General features: G+C 40.1%; 1 protein-coding gene and 1 non-coding gene across 13 annotated transcripts in view; both read right to left on the bottom strand.

The window, feature by feature from the left end:
- The window catches only part of LOC105499370 (ARF like GTPase 15), a 437,434-nt gene that overhangs the window by 11,966 nt on the left and 402,199 nt on the right, over positions 1-23,269 (bottom strand). The gene's annotated exons all lie outside the window — the stretch shown is intronic.
- On the bottom strand, positions 18,212-18,315 carry LOC112423202 (U6 spliceosomal RNA). Its single transcript, XR_003013676.1, has one exon. It is a non-coding gene; the product is annotated as a U6 spliceosomal RNA (small nuclear RNA).

Below are 23,269 nucleotides of genomic sequence, written 5' to 3'. Positions count from 1 at the left end.
CTACCTAGCCCTTTACAGAAAATAAAAAGTCAACCCCTGGCCTAAAGCATTCTGTAGCCTTCTGCTTTTTCTAGCAGGGAGGCCCAAGGAGTGCTTGGGAGGAGCCTGGGGCATCAGGCTTTCTGTGCCTCAGTTTGACCTCAAATTGCTATACTTCCTCTTCCCTGCTTTAGTTCACACTTTAGTGGGACAGAGGATTTGGGTTTTCCAACTTGGCCGGGCTCCAGTTACGACTTCAGATGCTTTGAATTGTAGCCAAGCCGGCAGCAGGGTCATCTCTCATTAAAGAAAGCCATATTTTATTTCCTCTCTGTGTTTAGCCTGTGTTTCTTTCCTCTATGTAGAGACTTGTTAAAGACCACAAGAACAAGCCAGGGCACAGGAAGTTTTCTTACCAACTCCCCTAGTACTGCTCCCCATTAGGCATGTGATCAGTGACCTGTTAGTTTGAGGCTTTTGGTGCCCTTGAGGATGACTTTTGCTGTACAGCAATTAGTTATTGTTACTTTGCAGTTTTGAAAAGGAATATACAGTTTGTTAAATTTACAACATCTGAAGCCTAGCTTTTCCTCAAGTTTTTATGTTACACTTAAAAATTTTAATATTCTGCCAGGCGCGGTGGCTCAAGCCTGTAATCCCAGCACTTTGGGAGGCCGAGACGGGCGGATCACGAGGTCAGGAGATCGAGACCATCCTGGCTAACACTGTGAAACCCCGTCGCTACTAAGAAATACAAAAAACTAGCCGGGCGAGGTGGCGGGCGCCTATAGTCCCAGCTACCCCGGAGGCTGAGGCAGGAGAATGGCGTAAACCCGGGAGGCGGAGCTTGCAGTGAGCTGAGATCCGGCCACTGCACTCCAGCCTGGGCGACAGAGCAAGACTCCGCCTCAAAAACAAACAAACAAACAAACAAAACACAAAACAACAAAAAAAAATTTAATATTCTATCTACATAGCTATTCAATTTTAACAATTACATTTATGGTGACTTTGAATACTCTTTAGGTCTGTTTATAAACTAAGTTCATTTTTAACTTCATTTTATAATTCCATTTGTAAGTTTAATATAGTCAGTTTTCTTTTTAAGCATTTCGGCTGTTTAACAATCAAAACATCCCGAAGTGGTTGAGAATCTTAAATTTTTTTTCCATGAATTTTATAAATTCAATGACTCTCAAGTTCTGGTACATTCTAAATTAGAATCACAAAGAGAATCTACCAGTTTGATCTATGTGTAACATATACTTTAACTGAAAGTATTAATACTGTGGGGTTATTTTATCACTTTAATTTTTACTTATTTTTATTTTTTTTGAGACAAGAGTCTTGCTCTGTCACCCAGGCTGGAGTGCCATAGCACCATGTCAGCTTGCTGCAACCTCCGCCTCCCGGGTTCAAGTGATTCTCGTGCCTCAGCCAACCGAGTAGCTGGGCTTATACGTGTGCACTGCCATGCCCCGCTAATTTTGGTATCTTTAGTAGAGACAGGCTTTGGCCGTGTTGGCTAGGCTGGTGTTGAACTCCTGACCTCAAGTGATCCGCCTGCCTCAGCCTCCCAAAGTGCTGGGATTACAGGCGTGAGTCATGACGCCCAGCCTATTTAATCATTTTTATACTCTTAATGTTAAATCTTCTACAGTAAAAAGGTAAATCTTCCTTTTCATTAAGGAAACAATTTGCCATCCCAAATGAAAGGGGTTATAATTCCATGTAACTTGAGGTCCCCATCTAATTGAACTTGGGTTGGGATTGGTTTCCTTTTTTTCAGACGGAGTCTCGCTCTGTCGCCCAGGCTAGATTGCCATGGCGTGATGTCGGCTCACTGCAAGCTCCGCCTCCCGGGTTCACGCCATTCTCCTGCCGCAGCCTCCGGAGTAGCTGGGACTACAGGTACCTGCCACCACGCCCGGATAATTTTTTTTTTTTTTTTTGATACGGAGTCTGGCTCTGTCGCCCAGGTCTGAGTGCAGTGGCACCATCTCGGCTCACTGCAAGCTTTGCCTCCCGGGTTCACGCCATTCTCCTGCCTCAGCCTCCCGAATAGCTGGGACTACACGCCGCCATGCCCGGCTAATTTTTTGTGTTTTTAGTAGAGACGGGGTTTCACCGTGTTAGCCAGGATGGTCTCCATCTCGTGACCTCGTGATCCGCCCGCCTAGGCCTCCCAAAGTGCTGGGATTACAGGCGTGAGCCACTGCGCCCAGCCTGAACTTGGTTTGGTTTTCAATCAAAATTTTTGGGGATACTCATTGACAAGCCTTTCAAAAAATAGTTGTTGTAACAACTCTTTGAAAACTTCGGTCTTCAAAGGGAGTTGTTTGCTGCTGGATACAAGTTATCTTTACCTGCTTCACTGTCTACTCACAGAAGTGTTACTCCTGCCTAAGATTCTAGATAATTTCTTCCACTACTTGGTTGGACTTTATGTTTCTTTAGCACACGTTTTACTACCTTTCCATCTTGCTCTACAGATATTCCATTTTCTTTTACTGATAATTTGCATACTATAAAATTCATCCTTTTAAAGCATACAATTCAGTTGTTTTTAGTATATTCATAGGGTTGTGCAACCATCATCACCATCTAATTCCAGAACATTTCTGTCATTTAAAGAAAAACACCCAAACCATTAATAGTCATCCTCCAATTACACTTTCCTTCAGCCTTTAGCAACCACTACTCTACTTGATTTCTTTATGGATTTGCCTATTCTGGACATTTCATATAGATCAAATCATGTAATATGTGGTCTTTTGTATCTAGTTTCTTTCACTTAACACAGTGTTTTCAATGTTCATCCACATTGTAGTATGTATCAGTACTTCATCCCTTTTTATGGCTGAATAATATTCCCCTGTGTGGATATATCCCATTTTGTTTATCCATTTATTGGTTGACAAACATTTAGGCTGGTTCTACTTTTTGGCTATTATAAATAATGCTGCTTTTTATGAGCAGTTTTGTATAAACGCATGTTTTCATTTCTTTTGGGTATATATCTAGGGATGGAATTCCTGGGTCATGTGTTAAATCTATGTTGTCAAATGCTTTTCCTGCATTTGATAATATAATGTGTTGCACTGATTTTTGTATGTTGAAACAACTTTATATCTTGAAATAAACTATGCCTGATTATCATATATATAATTCTCTTTTATATGTTGCTGGATTCATTTGTTAGTACAGTTGATCCTTGAACAACATGGGGGTTGGGGTGTTGACAGCCACACGGTCGAAAATCCACGTATAATTTTTAAGTCACCCAAAACTTAACTACTAATAGCCTACTGTTGACTGGAAGCCTTGCCAATTACACATATTTTGTATATTATATTATTATAATAAGATAAGCTAGATAAAATAAAATGTTATTAGTAAAATAATAAGGCAGATAAAATACATGTGCTATTTATTTAGTAAAAGGGGATCATTATAAACTTCTTCACTGTCTTCATGTTAAGTAGGCTGAGGGGAGGAAGAAGAAGAGAGGTTGGTCTTGCTATCTCACAGGTGGCAGAGGCAGAAGAAAATCTGCATATACGTGGATCCACACAGTTCAAACCCATGTTGTTCAAGGGTCAACTGTATTGGTTGAGAGAGTTTTGCATCTATATTCACAAGGAATATTGGTCTTTAACTTTTTTGTAATGTCTTTGGTTTTGGTATATAGTAATCTTGATTTTGTGGCATGAGTTGGGAAGCGTTCCCTCCTCTTCTATTTTTTGGAACTGCTTGAGAATTGGTAAAAATTCTTTAAACATTTGGTAGAATTCAGCAGTGAAGCAAGCGTCCTGGGCTTTTCTGATGGGAAGGGTAATTCAATGTTTTTACTTGTTTTAGGTCTAATTTTGATTTCTATTACTTCTTGAGTCAATTTCAGTAGTTTGTACCCTTCTAGAAATTTCTACATTTAATCTAGATTAATTATTTGGCAAACAATTTTTTTTTTTATTGTATGCTTTCATAGTCCTTTATTTTTTATTTTATTTTTTTTTTGAGACGGAGTCTCGCTCTGTCGCCCAGGCTGGAGTGCAGTGGCGCGATCTCGGCTCACTGCAAGCTCCGCCTCCCGGGTTCACGCCATTCTCCTGCCTCAGCCTCCCGAGTAGCTGGGACTACAGGCGCCTGCCACCTCGCCCGGCTAATTTTTTGTATTTTTAGTAGAGACGGGGTTTCACCGTGGTCTCGATCTCCTGACCTTGTGATCCGCCCGCCTCGGCCTCCCAAAGTGCTGGGATTACAGGCGTGAGCCACCGCGCCCGGCTCATAGTCCTTTAAATGTCTTTTTTTTTGGTTTGGGTTCTGCCCGTCCCCCACTCCCCCCGACAACAGACCTCACTCTGTTGCCCAGGCTGGAGTACAGTGGCATTATCATGGCTCACTGCAGCCTCAATCTTCTAGGGTCCGGTGATCCTCCCACCTCAGCCTCCTGAGTAGCGAGGACCACAGGTGTGTACCGTCATGCCTGGCTAATTTTTGTATTTTTTTGTAGAGATAGAGTTTCATCATGTTGCCCAGGCTGGTCTCGAACTCCTGGGCTGAAGCAATTCTCCTCCTCTTGGCCTCCCAAAGTGCTGGGATTATAGGCATGAGCCACCACACCCAGTCCCTTTTTATTTCTGCAAGGTTGGTAGTTGTGTCTCTTCTTTCATTCCTAATTTTAATAATTTAAGTTTCCTTCATTTTTGCTTTGTTAGTTGATTAAAGATTTGTCAAATTGGCTGGGCGTGGTGGCTCACACCTGTAATCCCAGCACTTTGGGAGGCTGAGGCAGGTGGATAGCCTGAGGTCAGGAGTTTGAGACATGGCCAACATGGTGAAACCCCATTTCTACTAAAAATACAAAAAATTAGCTAGGCGTGGTAGTGCAGCTACTTGGGAGGCTGGGGCAGGAGAATCGCTTAAACCTGGGAGGCAGAGATTGTAGTGAGCTGGGATCGTGCCACTGCACTGCAGCCTGAGTAACAGAGTAAAACTCTGTCTCGGCCGGACGTGGTGGCTCACGCCTGTAATCCCAGCACTTTTGGAGGCCGAGGCGGGTGGATCACGAGGTCAGGAGATCGAGACCATCCTGGCTAACACGGTGAAACCCCGTCTCTACTAAAAACACAAAAAATTAACCGGGCGTGGTGGCGGGCGTCTGTAGTCCCAGCTACTCCGGAGGCTGAGGCAGGAGAATGGCGTGAACCCGGGAGGTGGAGCTTGCAGTGAGCCGAGATCGCGCCACTGCACTCCAGTCTGGGAGACACAGCGAGACTCTGTCTCAAAAAAAAAAAAAAAAAAAAAAAGTCTGTCTCAAAAAAAGATTTGTCGATTTTATTGATCTTTCAAAAAAACTAACTTTTGGTATTATTGATTTTCTCTATTGTTTTCCTAATTTCTATTTCACTTATTTCTAGTGTAATCTTTATTATATTCTTTCTTCTGTTTGTTTTGGTTTATTTTGCTCTTTTTTCCTCTACTTTCCTAAGGTTGAACAAACATTTAATTTTAATAGCATTTTAAGAGCATTCTGTTAGACCTCACCCCCATGTATATTATTATGTTTCAATTTCTAGCTTTTTTGATTGATTCAAGCAAATGAAGTTCCATATTATTTTCCTTGTTTTCTTATCTGGCAGGGCTATACCTCTTATAGGTGTTAAAAATAAAATCCAGTTGGATTATGTCTCTCTCACATTTTGATTGTTTGCGTACTCACAAGAGTTAATGACATATTCCAAAAGTTACAACAAGAAAAAATGTAAATGATCTGTTTTTCAATCAGCGGATAGGACTCCTTTTTTTTTTGAGACAGAGTCTCGCTCTGTCGCCGGGGCTGGAGCGCAGTGGCCCGATCTCAGCTCACTGCAAGCTCCGCCTCCTGGGTTTACGCCATTCTCCTGCCTCAGCCTCCTGTGTAGCTGGGACTACAGGCGCCCGCCACCTCGCCCGGCTAGTTTTTTGTATTTTTTTAGTAGAGACGGGGTTTCACCGTGTTCGCCAGGATGGTCTCGATCTCCTGACCTCGTGATCCGCCCGTCTCGGCCTCCCAAAGTGCTGGGATTACAGGCTTGAGCCACCGCACCCGGCGGATAGGACTCCTAACCTTACAAATCAGCAACAGAAGAGTCCTCCTTACTTTTTTCCTCCCTACATCTATTTATCCAATTCTACATTTTGGAGTCCACTTGTAGCAACCACTTCTAGTGCCAAATTATGAGTAACTGAATGTTGATGTTTGGTAGAATTAATTCAGCAACCCCTTCTAGTACCAAATTATCAGTAACTGAAGAGGCCCGTGGTTGACAGCAACAGTATGCCAAACTTAAACCGGCCTAAAAAGATGAAGAGGATTTATTTGTTTATAAAACTGAAATATCCCCTGCTGCTGTGGGCCCACTGGATTCAGAAGTTCATAAGGTCATCAAAGCTGAGGTTCAGTTTCCAGGTAGTTTCTGCAGGATACAAATGCTGAAAGATAGCTGATACATGAAGAAATAGCCAAGAAAACTGCAGAAAAATAGGTGTGACTGAACCACAAATCCCCGAATCAAGCTATGCCAAAGGCCTGCAATCCATGAGCTTTTTAGTTATAGGAACGATTATACACTCCTTATAACAGGCATTATAAATAATTATTGTATAAATTAATGGGTTAGGCTATCAAGACTCAATGCAGATGAAGCATCTCCACAAGTCTCTGGTGAACTTCATTTTCAGTTACAGCATAATCCAGACTTGGATAATTATCCCTATTTTTTTCATGTGTATGAGTCCTCAGTTTCTTGAGGGCATAGACAATAAAAAAAAAATTGTATTCTCTAGCATTCTCAATATAATGTGAGACACAAAGAGGATACTTATTTGAAAAAATAGATTTAAAGAGCTGAGCTACGATGAAAAAGACAACAAAATACGTACTATATTTCATTCCATGTTAAAATGTTAGTAAAAGAAGAAAATTGAAGATTGGAGATAAGTTACCAGTCTTCCCGATGAATCAAGCCAAGGTTTCATGAAGGAGGTGGTATTTTACATGAAGAGTTTCAAAACTGTAGATCTAATTGGTTCAAATGATTACACATATGCCTACGGGCAGCTGCAATGAATCGTGTTGCAAACAGAAAAGTAAACAACCTATCCTGGAAAAGAGAACCACTCCAGAAATCTCAAGACCCACATAGGACACTTATGTTTTGAGCTATTCCTTTAATCTGTGTCCAAACAAAGCATCTAATTCTTATTTCAGAGAATGGAAAGCCCTGACATATGTAAAAAGAGAAGCATCAGTACACTTGTCTTTGCATGCAGGTGCAAGCAGCAGACTTCTCAATACCATATATAATATAGTCATTAATTACAGAGGCAGCCAGGTTCAAGAGCACATCATGTTCTCTTCCTTTTTCTCCTCTCCTCCTCTCCTTCCTTTCTGTCAATCATTTCCATTCCACTCTTGCAAAAGAGCATTCATTTTTGGTATCAAGTACTTTTAGGGTATTCTACTTGATTTTGTATCTTCCGTTTTGGGGTAATATGAGGTTATAATTTGCCTTCATTTCAAGAAAGCAAATATTGTAAGTAGGAAGAAACCTTTTCAATGAAAACATTTCTCCTGGCAACAGAATAAGGTTGTTTGAAGAGTCCTACCTATATGTCTGCAAGCTAACAAAGTATGTACTAGACAGGAAAGGGAGTTAATGAGTGAAAGCCCCAAACACATATCAGAGACAACCAATTAGCTTGTCTGAAACACAGGCTTGTAAAGCTATCAGTATCTTATAAAATGGTCTGCTACACACGAGTAAAATGTTGTTTAAATGGCTTGCTTAACTAGATGCATTCACCATGAAATTGATTCTTTTAAGTTTTTTTTTTTTTTTTTTTTTTTAAACTTAATACCCATTAAGTGTGCATATTGAAATGGCTAGGCGGGTGGGTGGGTGGGTGCACATCCTGATGTTACAAAGTGCAGGTTGAAGATATGAGTTCCATATTTTATGAGGTTAAAGAGTATATGAAAAAGAAAAACAACTCGTCATTACCAACAATTGTGTCTGCCTCAGTAACTGAAATGTTTCAACACAATTGGATTATTCCTCCTTTGCCTTGCTAGAAGACTGGGATGGCTAGATGTGCTCTGAGGACATTCCAGTGCTGAGAATTTATGCTTTTGTGTTACAGAAAACAATGTTTTCCCACCATAGCCTTTTATTCTGCAAAATAGCATGAGAGGAAGAAGCCCCTGAGCCTGGTATTTTTCAAATCCAACATTTTCCTCGGAGTGAACATCAAATTTCATCCCCCTAAGACCTTACAAAACATTTGAGGTAACTTAACATTAGCTGACAAATGAACAATTCCTGATTCTATTTCACTTCCTGACTTTTCTTAAAAATCTACTGTATATTTTAAAATGGGTTTTTGGCCACACCTCATATTCAACTTTTTCTGTTATACAAGGCTCCGTGCCACAAACACACGTCAAACAATTGCTACCTGATCAGACAACCAGGAGAACGTGATTTGATTTTGTCGAGTCTAGCTATTTTCCCTGCTTATCCAATATTGGCACCCCTTGTGCACTTTATTAAACTACTGTCAATTGGCCAACTCAAGGGATTCTCTGACTCGACAAAATATTAGGGAGAAATATATTTTGTCAATGGTTACAGACTGTTACAGGCACAAATACCTTTTAAAAACAGTTTATATACACAAGGTTATTTGGCTTTTGTAATGGAATATATGTCCCCTGTCTCAATCTTGCAGCTGTCGGGTATGAAAAAACAACAGCAGTAGTAACAAATCAAAATGTTAATATATGGAACCCAAATAAACATGTTTAATATTGGCCTTGTGGTACTATGGCAGCACTCTGTCCTAACAACGACAACATTTAGATGCTGGAGCAGATTCAAATTCTTGGGCCATAAACAGGAGACAGACAAATATGGCAAGCCACGCGTCGCTCTGCCACCAATGGAGGGTGCCAATGGCCCTGTCCAGATGCAGAGATATTCAAGGGATGTGCCTGTCAGCAGTTTGTCCTCTGGCTACAGCAAGAAGCCACCATGGAAACACCAGAAGGAAAAGAAAAAACAGGAAGGCATGTAGAACTAGGGGAAAGAGGGGCAGGGAGCTGAGGCAGAAAAAGCTGACAGAAGCCTCGATAGCACATCTGAGCAAGGACAACAGGTAACAAATGGGCTTGTAAGCAGGTACCATGTTAGTCAACGGGAAGAGAATTTCTTTCCCTGCTGGCAATACAGTCAGGAGCCTAATATCCTGGCAACTGAGAAATATGAGCTTGGAAAGAGACTTGCAGGCCATCTAAAGAAAAGCTAAGTGGTAATCCGTCCTGAGGAATTTTAGCCAAAAAATCCCACACAGGACTAGTTGAGCTCAGTATAAAGCCTGTGAAAGATATGTCTCAAGAACATTCTAATCAGACACAAAGAGAACACCAGAAATAAAGGTTCAAAAAGCCATTGACTGGGATTTACCACAGCATTGGGAGTGTGGCCTTGGGTCGTAATTGTCATCCATGACTAGTTAAAACACTAGTTCTAAACCAGGGAAAGGAAAGGCAACTGTACCTTCCCAGGGGACATTTGGTAATGTTTGGAGATTGTTTTGGTTGTCACAACAGGGCGTGGGGAAACACAGCAGGTGGTTACTACCGGTATCTAGTGGGTAGAGGCCAGGGAGACGTGGCTAACATCCTCCAATGCATAGGGCAGCTTCCCCTCTCACCTCAACAAAAAATTATCTAGCCCGAAAGGTCAATAATGCCAAGATTGAAAAACCTTGCTCTGAACTGATCTTCTAAGGCAAAAATCAAAGAACAAATCCCTGTTAATGATTCAATCCACAGTTTAGCAGAACAAACCATTAGACTCACTCCCTGGAACCAGGAGGAGATTTAGAAAGTGGACTGAGAGGGTAGACCAGGAGTTACGTCTAGGAGCATCACAGGTCGACAGCTCTTATTCTCCGTGCTTCTTTCTGGCTCAAAATGAATAATCAGCAGATCTTGGAGGGCCAAGTCAGTACACCAAATTGGGCTGAAACAAGTGTGCCAAGGAAGTAGCCACCTTTCACTCAGTCTACACAGTCACTGTTTTGGGCTCTGGGGATACAAAGGTGAACATAACAAGTCCTGGTCCTTATGGAGCTTACATGGTAGTCGGCGAGATTGACAGATATCAAGTAACTAAGTAAAGTCAGGTAGGAATAAGTGACATGAAGGAAAAGAAAGTAACACAGCAATAATAACATTTGCTATATAACTAATCTGAAGGAGGGACAGAAGGCAATATATGGGTTAAATATAAAGCAGCCAAAGATAAGGACAAATCTATAGTTGGGTTCAAAACAACAGCGCATAGAGCTATGATAAAAGATCTACTGATTAGTCTCCATCTAATCACCTCGGATCAACTGACTCTTCATTGTCCTGGTACAAGACAAATGATTGATGTTGCCTACACAGTGAATGTTCGTGACCAGTGGACACGCCACCCAGCATGATGGTAATTAGCCGATGGATGTTGACAACTGGCGAGCTGCTTTTTAGTATGTCTGCTCATTTCTGTTCCTAGGTTGCTTCACAGCTCTCAAGATGGCAATCATATTTATTATCAAGTAGTATAATTAAATGTGACACCAACAGATAAAATATGAACTTGAGAATTTCTATTTCTATGAAAAACTAAATGGAATGGTCCAAAGAACTTAATAAAGGTGAGTCACTAAAACCAAACTGCTGTTGGATTGGATTTAGATAAACTAACTACAAAGGACTGAGAGGGAAAGATGCAGATTGCTTCCCAAGTATCTTTAACTTATAGTTCCATTTTAAAGAAACAGAAGCTGAAAACTCATAGGTAATGGCTGCTTAATAAAAGAAATATAACACACAACTCTGATTAGTGGCCACACATTCAGATAAAAGGCCTTGGCCCAACATTAAAAGATTAGTACCTTTGGTATGTTTAAATTAAAATAAAAATAAATAAACAAATAAATAAATAATTTGGGTGTGTGTGTGTGTGTGTGTGTATGTGTGTGTGTATGTATTTGTTTATTTATTTTCAATGACTTTCCCACTTCAACCGGTTCCTTTTTTTTTGAGACAGAGTCTTACTCTGTCACCCAGGCTGGAGTGCAGTGGCACAATCTCGGCTCACTGCAACCTCCACCTCCCGGGTCCAAGAAATTCTCTGCCTCATCCTCCCGAGTAGCTGGGATTACAGGTGCCTGCCACCATGCCCAGCTAATTTTTGTATTTTCAGTAGAAATGGGGTTTTGCCATGTTGGCTAGCCTGGTCTCAAACTCCCGACCTCAGATGATCCGACTGCCTCGGCCTCCCAAAGTGCTAGGATTACAGGTGTGAACCACCGTGCCTGGCCTTTTAGCCAGTTCTTGATTAACTGTGCAACTACCAGTTCAGATCAGGCCAGATGAGTGGGCTTTTAACTACACGTTCTGCTCTAAATTTCCAGTCACACTTTTCATCATGTCTGAATCAAAAGCATTCTCAGAGGGGAAGTCATTAACACCCACTTTCAGTCTGAAGTTTAGAGTGTTACATAAAAGCATGTCCACTGTCAGAATCAATACTAGTGTCTATCACCTCAAATCCTTTTTTGTGTGAGTCGAGTATAAATAAATAAAATTAAAATACTCAAATCCACACTCATGTGCACACCCCCACACCCCTACAGTTTCCTATAGAAATATACATCTCTATGAAAGCATATTATGGTTATAACTGAAAACCTTGTTACTAAATATAATGTTAGTTAAAATATTAAACATAATGTTATTCTGAAAGTATTTGTAAAATATTTTCTAAATAGAACTTATTCCAATTTTCTAGACCCAGAACAGAGACAGAATTATATTATAAAGTATATCCACCAAGAAAATGTCCTGTGCTTTTCTTAGCCAATGCCCTGATTACAATCTTCCACATTACATTTCTTTAGAGAACAGGTAATCTTAGTGCTTTGCAGAATAGTCGTATTTTACCTTGAAATTATCATGTGTTTCTTTCCCATCCTTATCAAATTCATTTTTCCTTTGGTAAAATGCCAATTCCAGAATAGCACTTAAAAACAAAAATCATATAATTCCAGTGCCTGACAAATGATAGCCTGTACCAATGATCTATCTTTAACTAGATGTGTTAATAACAAAATAATACTAAATGATACATGTAAATGGCATTTGCCTCTATGTGTCCACAAACTTACTTTTAGTTCCTGATACCCTGTCTTCATCACATTTAGCATAAGGGGACTTATACGTCAGAGTCCTTGAAATAGGGTTTGTAAATCTTAGGTGCCTAGTCACAGCATCTAATCTTTCACTGAAAAAAAGGAAAAGATGTGGCTCTAAGAGAAATCAGGATTTCCTTGCCTATTTGACTGTAGCTTCTCATCTATCCATACAACACATGTAACCTGCACACTTTTTAGCAAGTCAATTATAGCTTTCATAAAACATATGGAAATGCTGAAATCTCTTGCAGCCGCTGAAATACCTGAATTCTGACTTCACATATGAAGTCACAGACACCAAATATGTAGTAACCTACTTACGGGTTGAACTGCTGTTTGGTACCATAAGAAGGGACAACCTTCTGCCAATCTGATTTGATAAATCTGTAAATGTATCTGGTAGGTTGCAGGGCTTGGATCAGTAACAAAAAGCATTGTACTATGGGATGGGGGTTTGACAGGTTCCAGCATGACCACTGGCCCTGTAAATCACCAAGATATGGTTTACCTCCTACAAAACCTGAGGAAAGAGAAAGAAATGGAAGCAATTAAGAGGTACAACATAATGGGGAGAAGTTCTGCACATGAGGTGGATATGGAAGTGAACTGAACTCACTATTCTCTTTCTTGTTCCTCTCGCTTTCTCACAAAGTATGTTATTAAGCAAAGGACTTATTCAAAGCACTAAAAGACATAACATATTAACTAATACTCATGGAGGAATCTAAAAGAGTTCCCTAAATGAGCAAATCACTCTGTCCTTATAGGCAAGTCTCAATTTGCAATGGCTTGCTATCTTAATGGTTTTTATGAACTATTATAAATTAGACTCATAGTTTAAAGAAATTCATTTGTGCTGCATCATAGATGTTTAAAAATATTTCTATATCTGCACAAAGCATAAAAAGCTCTCTGGAAAATCATGAAACCCTTGCACACTCAATATTCCTCCCCACCCCACTCCTTCCCATCTGCCAGCTGGGTTTCATTTTAAGAATTTCACACTGAATATAAAGTGCTATTTTGACCATGTGGCTCCAGAAATGTGAATTTATAGTCTATTCAGCTTGTACGCAGGTGATTGACAGAGAGGGGATTAACCAACTGGATGCGATGAAGCTGCTGCCTCTTCCTTCAGGTTACTCTAAGTTTCCATGCAAGGATGGCCATCCTTACACGGTTTCATTGAGGCTAGCAAGAAGTACGGCTTCCTAGCAGGGAACTTACTTTTCATTTAACTACTACATGGCCACCAGACCTTGAAACTATTTTCTCCATGTTACTATTCCTCCCACATTCCATCTATTTTCCCATCTGTAAAATGGGAATACTGAAGTTGGCTTTCTTAGACATACCTTGTAGTGATGTCCTACTGATACATGACACATATCTATAATTACTGGTCTTCAGGTTTAAGAGTCAAGATTTTGACAAGTGTGTGTGTGAGCATGTATGTATCTGGTTTTCTTGGGTGGGGGTAGACTGGAGGGAATGGGCATGGAGAAGAAGGCTGAAAGGTTGGCTTAGAGTTCCTTAATATATTCTTACTCTCTGTGTGAGCAATGCCCGATAGTTCAAATATGGAAGAGACCCTCTCTACACACAGTATTTCAGATATTGCTTTGGGCATCTAGAAATGTTTCAGATACCATTGCTATTTAAGATTGCCACATAAAGCAGTCCTATTTTTTCAACAGTTAACTATCTTGTTTCAGACTTCTCATCCTCAAGCATCATCACAGGCATGAAAATGATGTCATAACTATAGACAATAGTCCCCCTTTACATACAGTTTCGCTTTTCACGGTTTCATTTTCCTCAGTACAGTATAAAAAGATATTTTGAAAAATAGAAAGAAAGACCACATTCGTTTTCATTACAGCATGTGGTTACAATTATTTTATCATTAGTTACTATTGTTAATCTCTTACTGTGCCTAGTTTATAAATTAAACTTTATCATAGGCATGTATGTATAAGAAAAAAATAAAGTATCTATATGTATAGCAGGCCTTCTGTGTCTGTGGTTTCCACATCTGTGGATTCAACGAACTGTGGATTGAAAACACTGGAAAAAAAATTGCACATGTACTGAACATGTAATGAATTATTTTTTCCTCATCATTATTCCCTAAACAATAGAGCATAGCTAGTTATGTAGCATTTACATTATATTAGGTATTATAAGGAATCAAGAGATAATTTAAAGTATATAGGAGGATATGCATAGGTAATATGCAAATACTACACCATTTTCTTTCACTGACTTGATCATCCTCAGATTTTGTTATTTGAGAAAGGTCTCAGAACAAATGCTCCATGGATACTGAGGGACAACTGTAAAGGGTTTGGTACTATCTATAGTTTCAGGCATCCACAGTGGGCCTTGGAATGTATCCTCCGTCAATAAGGGGGGATCCACTTGTATTCAGATTTCAAAATGTTTCTTTTTTGCAACTTTAGGTCATGCTGTTCCTGGGATTCTGTACACTCACTAAATGCACAGGAAGTAATACCATAAACCAGATGACTTCCCTATTTGACAAAAGATCAATGAAAGGATATTCGAGTGTTGACTTTTGAGAAGGGTGTGTAGGATGTATTCAGATTTGATACTGTGACACTGGAGCTAGTCTCAAAATTAATAAGCGCATCTAAACTTGTATTATATACACAAAAGTTGACATCGGATGGAAGATGACATCATTTGAAAAATACTGCCGGGCGCGGTGGCTCAAGCCTGTAATCCCAGCACTTTGGGAGGCCGAGGCGGGCGGATCACAAGGTCAGGAGATCGAGACCACAGTGAAACCCCGTCTCTACTAAAAATACAAAAAATTAGCCGGGCGCGGTGGCGGGTGCCTGTAGTCCCGGCTACTCGGGAGGCTGAGGCAGGAGAATGGCGTGAACCCGGGAGGCGGAGCTTGCAGTGAGCTGAGATCCGGCCACTGCACTCCAGCCTGGGCGACACAGCGAGACTCCGTCTCAAAAAAAAAAAAAAAAAAAAAAAAAAAAAAAAGAAAAATACATGCTTATCATATCCCATCAAGTTTGGTCCTGTTCAGAACAGGAAAAGTTCCATTCATAGGTGGAGTCTTCAGCTTCTAAATTATTCAGGAGAGTAATAACAATGTTCCCCTCCCTTCCCTCAAGACAGAGCAAACAAACAAACAAGTACACTATAGAAAATCAATTATAATTAGGGGAAAATTGCTCCTGCTTGCCAGCAAAAATAAATATGGCTCCATTGAAAAAATCACTAATATTATACATTGAAGTTTTAGACACATGCTCTGAACAATTAAGAAAATTATTTGAGCACAGAAAAAGGTGTGGAAGAAGCCACATCAAACTGATAACACTGGATAATAACCTTGGGGATTAAGGAGGAAAAAGATGATTAACTTTACATATCTTTATGTATCTCTGAACAATTGGACTTGAAACAATAAGTGACTATAGTTTTTGTATTTTAAAAAAACTAATAAAATAAAAACATACAGGCTGGGCACAGTGGCTCATGCCTGTAATCCCAGCACTTAGGAAGGCCTAGTTGGGCGGATCACCTGAGGTCGGGAATTTGAGACCAGCCTGACCAACATGGAGAAACCCCGTCTCTACTGAAAATACAAAATTAGCTGGGCGTGGTGGTGCATGCCTGTAATGCCAGCTACTTGAGAGGCTGAGGCAGGAGAATCGCTTGAACCTGGTAGGCGGAGGCTGTGATGAGCCAAAATCACACCATTACACTCCAGCCTGGGCAACAAGAGCAAAACTCCACCTCAAAAAAAAAAAAAAAAAAAAAAAAAAAAAAAGGTGAAATAAAATAAAAACATAAAAACATACACACGAACACAACAAAGAGCAGAAAGAGAATTTAAGGAAATAAAAATACACTGTATTCAGAGACACATCCAAGAGGGTAATCTGGCTCACAGTAGAAGCTTGATAAACATGAGTTGTATGAATGTGAAGCACACAATAGCTGACAATATAAACATTCTCCTCATATAATAGTATCTACTTATGTGACACAGATAAATATAGTTGCTTTTTAACCATCATAGTTAAGAAATATGGATTTTTATCTTATCTAAGCACTTTGGGGATTTAAATTTTAAGTCAATAATAATTTATAAGAGTTTGTTTCTGGAAGGTGGGCAACCTTTCAGGCAGGCCAGAAGACCCGCAGGATTCTTAACTTTCACAATGAAAATCCAACAACTGCCCACAGGGCTGCAATGTTTATATGTGGATTTTCCATAATTAGTGGCACCAGCTCTTCAGGCCTGGACAGGAAATAAAATCTCCAACTCCTTGCTCTTTATCAGACCTCCTGGGAGAAGTAATCTTTAGAGAAGATCATTGAAAGGGTCAGATCATCCATCTTCTTCTATAGGATGTCTAATGCTATCCTTGAATGAAGCTCAAGTATATCCTGCTGAAGGCTACCAAATCACTTTATGGCATTTTAATACTAGGGTCTCAGCCTTACTTAATGCTACCTTAAGAAAAGGACACAAGAAATTCAAAACTACGCTTACTATAACAATGTTGTGAATTACTCATCAGATCACCCAATGTCTTCTACAGAAAATGTCTTCTTAGAATTATGCTCGAACAGCTTTTATTTTCCCTGTGGAAAACACACTCTCCTTCTTTTCCATAATGAGAAATAATATGTCACAGATCATGATTCCCCTGCCCTTTCATTTTTCAAAAACCCAGAGCAACAAATAGGAAACTCAATTGGAAAAGTGATTCCACTAACTGGAGTAGGGTTGAGCATTATTATAGTTGCCTTCTCTTTGTTCTGATCTTCTTGTATTTCAATATTTTGTTATTACTATTTTCATGTGAGTCACTTTAAATACTTTGTAGACAGAAGCAGTGGACTATACAGACAAAATAAAAATAAAGTAATATCTCCATCTGGAGTTGAACAATAACATTCAATTATCTCTTCCCTTGGCATAATTGCTTAACAGAATACACCAAGTTTCACTGAAAGCCACCAATCTCCAATCATTCTTACTATTTTGAGGGCTGCTTAATTTTACCATGGAGCGTGGACTCCAGTTTTATCAGAATTGTCTTGGTATGAGAAGCTTCAACTTAAGTTCACTCATTTAAAAAACTTTAAGAATATCACAGTAAGAAAAAATTCTTCAGTAGGTCAAGTCCCTTACAGCAAAATCCAAGGGACTGTTCAATTGTTTTATTATATAAAATGAATGATGCTTACAACGTCATTTTTTCAGAATCTTTCCTTCCTTCCTTCTTTCTTTCCTTTGTCCTTCTCTCCTTCTTTCCTTCTCTCCCTCATTCCTTCCCCCCATGACTGTGATATTTTCAGGTGATAGGATTTGAACTGGACTGTCCAGTTCTTACTGTCTTATAGATCAGATGTTAGATGTCATCTGGCATTTTTTTAATTGTTTGTTTCTCCAAAGTACCTTTGACTTTCTTTTTTTCAATAGGCTTTTGGGGAACAGGTGGTGTTTGGTTACATGAATAAGTTCTCTAGTGGTGATTTCTGAGATTTCGGTGCACCCATCACCTGAGCAGTGTACACTGTACCCAGTGTGTTGTCTTTTATCCCTTACCACCCACCACCCTTTCCTCCAAGTCCCCAAAGTCTAATATGTCATTCTTATGCTTCTGTGTTCTCATAGCTTGGCTCCCACATATGAGTGAGAACATACGGTCATCTGGCATTTTTAATGCCACATGATCAAATCCAACAACACTCTCCAAAATAATCTTTCAGGGTAGTGATGGTGGAATCTAAAAACAGTAAAGTTAAGGTATCTTTAGCCATAGGATTCTGGCCAAACTGTGAGATAAATAAAATCTGCCTTTATTTCTTTTTCACCTTCCTTTCCAAGAATTCCTTCCAGCAATCTGAAGTCTCTATATACCTTACTATGTGTCAGACTTTTTTTTTTTTAATGGAATACTTTATGAATTTGCATGTCATCCTTCTACAGGAGCCACACTAATCTCTGTATCATTTCAATTTTAGTATATGTGTTGCCAAAGTGAGCACCACACACTCTTTTAAGATTAAAAATATATATATTAACTCATTAATCCTCATGTCAGTCCATTGAGGAAAGTACTATTATTATTCCATTTTTCAAAGCTAGGACACCGAAGCTTAGACAGGTTAAAGAATATGTCCAACCTATGGAGGCAAGACACAATGGTGGTGGTCTGGTCCGAGAGCCTGTATACAGTAGAAATATGTGCTTGTTAGCTAGTATGCTGCATACTGAGCTAACAACAAAAAAGTGAGTTTCAATGAAAAACACTGATTAATAACAGGAAGTGAAATCCAACAGTATGTAACTTTAGGTATTTATAGTAGGGTTGGGATGAGATTTGTTGCAATGCCTCCTGAAGTCCCTTACAACTCAGTCCACATCAGCAGCCATTCCTTGAGAGTACTGCAAGTAGAACAAAGCATTTTAAACCACAGAATCCTTTCAATGTTTTTATATTTCTCCACTATAATCCTGCAGCACCCCTCCTCCAAAGGGCAGCACCGAATGAACGGACACATGACACATTGATATGATCAAGGTTGACTGATGGCTTCCCACATATCATGTGGGGTCCCCAAGAGGCTAAAGATTGGTAGAGTATTGTGGAACCCTCAGCGATCTGGATTCAACTTAGCCATTCATTCATTCAACAGATACTCAACAGGAACCTACTGTGTGCCAGATACTCTTCTACAGACTAAAGATAGAGCGGTGAACAAAGCAGAATAAACCCAAACTTCTAGCTACTTACATTCTAGTGAAGAGAGACTAAATAAATGTGATAATGGCATAAAGTACTAGGAAGATGAAGCAGGAAGATGCATGGGAAGTCTACAATTCAAAACAGGGTGGTCAGGCCAGGCATGCTGGCTCACGCCTGTAATCCCAGCACTTTTGGAGGCTGACGCAGGAAGGTCATTTGAGGCCGGACTTCAAGGCCAGACTAGGCAACAGTGAGACCCCGTCTCTACAAAAAATTTTTTTAAAAATTAGCCAGGCATGGTGGCATGCATCTGGAGTCTTAGCTACTTGGGAGGCTGAGGTGGGAGGATTGCTTGCGCCCAAGAGGGCAAGGTTGCAGTGAGCCATGGCTGCACCACTGCATTTCCCCATGGGCAACAGAGTGATATCCTATCTCAACAAAACAAAACAAAGCAGGGTTGTCATCTCTCAATACTCACAGATCCTATCGCCTTAACTTTCTAGCCAAACTGAGTTCAGTCACTCCTTCAACTCACTTTGCCCTTCCCAAATATGAGCTCTTTGTCCAAGACATTTCTTTCTCCTAGAAGGCCCTCTGTCCTGTGTCATGTGAGTGGTAGTTTAGTTAGTTAACTGGACTGAAGCCAAAACTACCTATGTTCCAATCCCCTCTTTATTACTTACTAACTGCTTGACTTTGGGTAAGTCCCTTAACTGCTCTCTAGGCCATAGTTTTCTAATCTGGAAAATGGGTATAATAATAATGACAAGAACAATAATACCTATATCACAAGTTCATTGTGAGGCTCAACTGAATTAGAATATTAAAGTGCTCAGAATAGTACCTGGCACTTCTACTACCATGACCTCAACTAAATTTCTATCTGTGCTTAAGACCCAATTCAAATGCTACTTCTCAATCTCTAATCACAATAGCTGAAGGTGAGATTTTCCTTCTCTGAGATCCTGGAGTCCCTTGCTTTTATCACTCTAATGGCATTTAACCTGTATCATTGCAAGTATTCACGCTATCTTGAATTACAATTATTATATATATGTGAAGTATAACTATTCTATGTGTGTATATATTTATAAACAGCCTCTTCCCTCCTGAAATCACAGCATCTGAGAGTTTAGAATGAACATAAACTTTTCTTCTTCTTCCTATCTCCTCTTCCCTTCTGTGAGTGTTTTAATCAGTTCATTATTTATATATGCCAGAGAGTGGATAGGAAAAGGAAAGGGAAATGAAATTAGCAAGTGCACGGGCCCACACACACACACACACACACACACACACACACACTTTATAGTTCTGTATTAGTTCATTACATTTAAATCTCCCAATGTTTTTGATCTCCTTCTCTGAGGAAAGCTTGGTGGTATAGCAGTCTATCCTCCAAAGATTCACAATCTAAATCGTGTAGAAAGCCTTAAGGAAGAAAAAAAAATTCCTCTCACTTAAACAACTTAAGCCCCAACCCTACTTGAAACTATGCCTTAAAGTGCTTGCTGTCTCCCCAAATATACCATGTATTAATTTTCACACTTCAAGACTGCTACTTATCCACCCGATCCATTCTGGAACCTCCTTCCCTTCCCTTGTCACTTCTCTTGTTTGCTTTCCTCGCTTTCCCTTCCCTGAATAATTGACTGCTCCCTCAACCCAAGTGATACATAAACATTCGTCCATTCGTTTCCCCTCTTCCCTGCTAGAGTGCAAATTCTTTGGGATGAAGACAGACCTCAAGGCTCAGAGAGCTTTGCCCAAAGCAGACCCTCTCACTCATCTTGGCAAATCCTGCATCTGGAGCAAGGCCTGAAGTGGGGCAGATGCTCAGAGTGTTCACTGAATGGAACTGAATGAGCTGCTAATGAGAATAGACAAAGGAATTTCTTTTCTTTCTTTTCTTTCTCTCCCTCCCTCCCTCCCTCCCTCCCTCCCTCCCTCCCTCCCTTCCTTCCTTCCTTCCTTCCTTCCTTCCTTCCTCCCTCCCTCCCTCCCTCCCTCCCTCCCTCCCTCTTCTTTTTCTTCCTTCCTTCTTTCTTTTTTTTTTGAGATAGAGTCTTGCTACTTCACTCAGGCTGGATTGCAATGGTGCGATCTCAGCTCACTGCAACCTCCATCTCCTGGTTCAAGCAATTCTCCTGCCTCAGCCTCCCAAGTAGCTGGAATTACAGGCATATGCCAGCATGCCCAGCTAATTTTTGTATTTTTAGTAGAGACAGGGTTTCACCATGTTGGCCAGGCTGTTCTCGAACTCCTGACCTCAAGTGATCAACCCACCTTGGCCTCCCAAAATGCTGGGATTACAGGCGTGAGCCACTGCGTCCAGCAGGTCAGCCAAAGAAATTTCAGTCCCTCATTCCCTCCCTTGTCCTTGCCTTCTGAGCAGAGATGCTGGGCACAGAGCTGACCAAACCAAACTACTGGAGGGAGGAGATACACAAATACTTCCTCAAACAGGCTGGACAGAAGGATCTATAGTTTTTATTAATTCAGTTTGTTGGGGGCTTTATCCCACACAAGACACTGTGCTGTGAGAAAGACAAACAAGACCTGATACCGCCCTCAAAGTGAAGGGAAGAAATGTAAAATAAGCATCCCTGTCAAATTTACCCTTTTTCTTTAGAATGATGTTGATCCAAGACAAATAGTCTTAACCAGGGCAATATATATTTTAAATTTCATTGCAGCAAGAAAGAGAAACGACTTGATTTCAAGTTGGTTTTTGATTTGTCAGGTGAATTTAAGTGATTAACCTCTTGGTTCCCAACTTGGCTTCTATTCCAAGGTAGAAATTCTAAAACTTTTTTTTTTTTTTTTTTGAGACAGGGTCTTGCTCTTTCACTCAGGCTGAATTGCAGTGGCATGGTCATGGCTCACTGCAGCCCGGACCTTCTGCCCTCAGGCGATCCTCTCATCTCAGTCTCCTGAGTAACTGGGACTGTAGGCGCACACTACTGCACCTGGGTTTTAAATTTATTTTTATTTTTTGCAGAGAGACTGTCTTGAACGACTGGGCTCAAGCGATCCTTCTGTCTCAGCCTTCCAAAGTGCTGAGATTACAGGAGTGAAGCACTGCACCTGGCCTGAAATTATAAAACTTACTCATAAAATACCAGACCAGATTTAATTCAGAGAATACCTTAATCTCAATGTGGCTGTGTCCAGGTGAAGAGTCAAAATGTAATACAAAAAAAAAAAAAAAAAAAAAGAAATAGAAAATTAGGTTCCACGATAGACACCAGGGCTTACTTGAGGATGGAGGGTGGGAGGAGGGTGAGACTTGAAGTACCAATTGGGTATGATATTTACTACCTGGGTGACAAAATCATTTGTACACCAAAGCCCAGTGACACACAATTTACTTGCTGCAAGGAAAACAACCTGCACATGTAACCCCCTAAACCTAAAATAAAAGTTGGGGGAAAAGAAAGAAAGAAAGAAAATTAGGTTTCAGAACACAAAGTAGTATTATTATTATTTGGAAAGTGCCTACTAAGACAGGGGCAGGAAACATGTTCTTCTAAGGCATCACTACCAAGCCTGCCCAGCAAATACACAGCTAATCTAGAATATTCTGAGAGAAAGATAAGGGTACAGGGAATCTTATATGAAACAAGAAAAAGGCCAGATGATTGATACAGCTCCAACATAATTTCCCCTAAAGGCTATTAACAACACAAGAAGGCCCAAGGCATTACTCTGAGCAAATTAAGACCTGACAAGTCATGTAGGAAATTCTTTCAAACATCCCAACATTTGATGTTTTACCATTTCATTTTGCTCTGCATATCAAAGAGATGGCTTACCTCTAGCCCAGACCTCTGATATTCAGTAATCACTCTATTCACATTTATATGAAGGAAACCACTACAAAAGAAATACACAAAGCTTCAGTTTACTCTGGATTCAATATCCTAGGGAAAGACAACAGTTTTCATTTTCTTTTCTTGCTGGAGAACAAAAGCATCAGATAGGAAAATCTGTCCTTTTGGAAAAGCACCAGCCATTTGTTCTCTGGAAGGCCCCTGAAAGTAAGCAGATAAGGGAAAGTGGATATCTGGACTTGCCTGAGAAAAGCCTTTTAGGTCCAATTGTAGCAACTTATTTGAGAGCTGCAACTCATTAAGTGTGTCTCTGATATCACTTCAGATATGAAGGTTAGTGAAACATACCAATAGATTGAATCATCAAAAAATTCTCCTAGGAATTTGAACACAGAAGATTTGATGGAGAATTACTCCATT

This window comes from Macaca nemestrina, chromosome 6, assembly GCF_043159975.1.
Source record: "Macaca nemestrina isolate mMacNem1 chromosome 6, mMacNem.hap1, whole genome shotgun sequence".
In the NCBI taxonomy this organism is placed as follows: Eukaryota; Metazoa; Chordata; class Mammalia; order Primates; family Cercopithecidae; genus Macaca; species Macaca nemestrina.
Note: the sequence above shows the minus strand (reverse complement) of the source record. Positions and strands in the feature narration are given on the sequence as shown.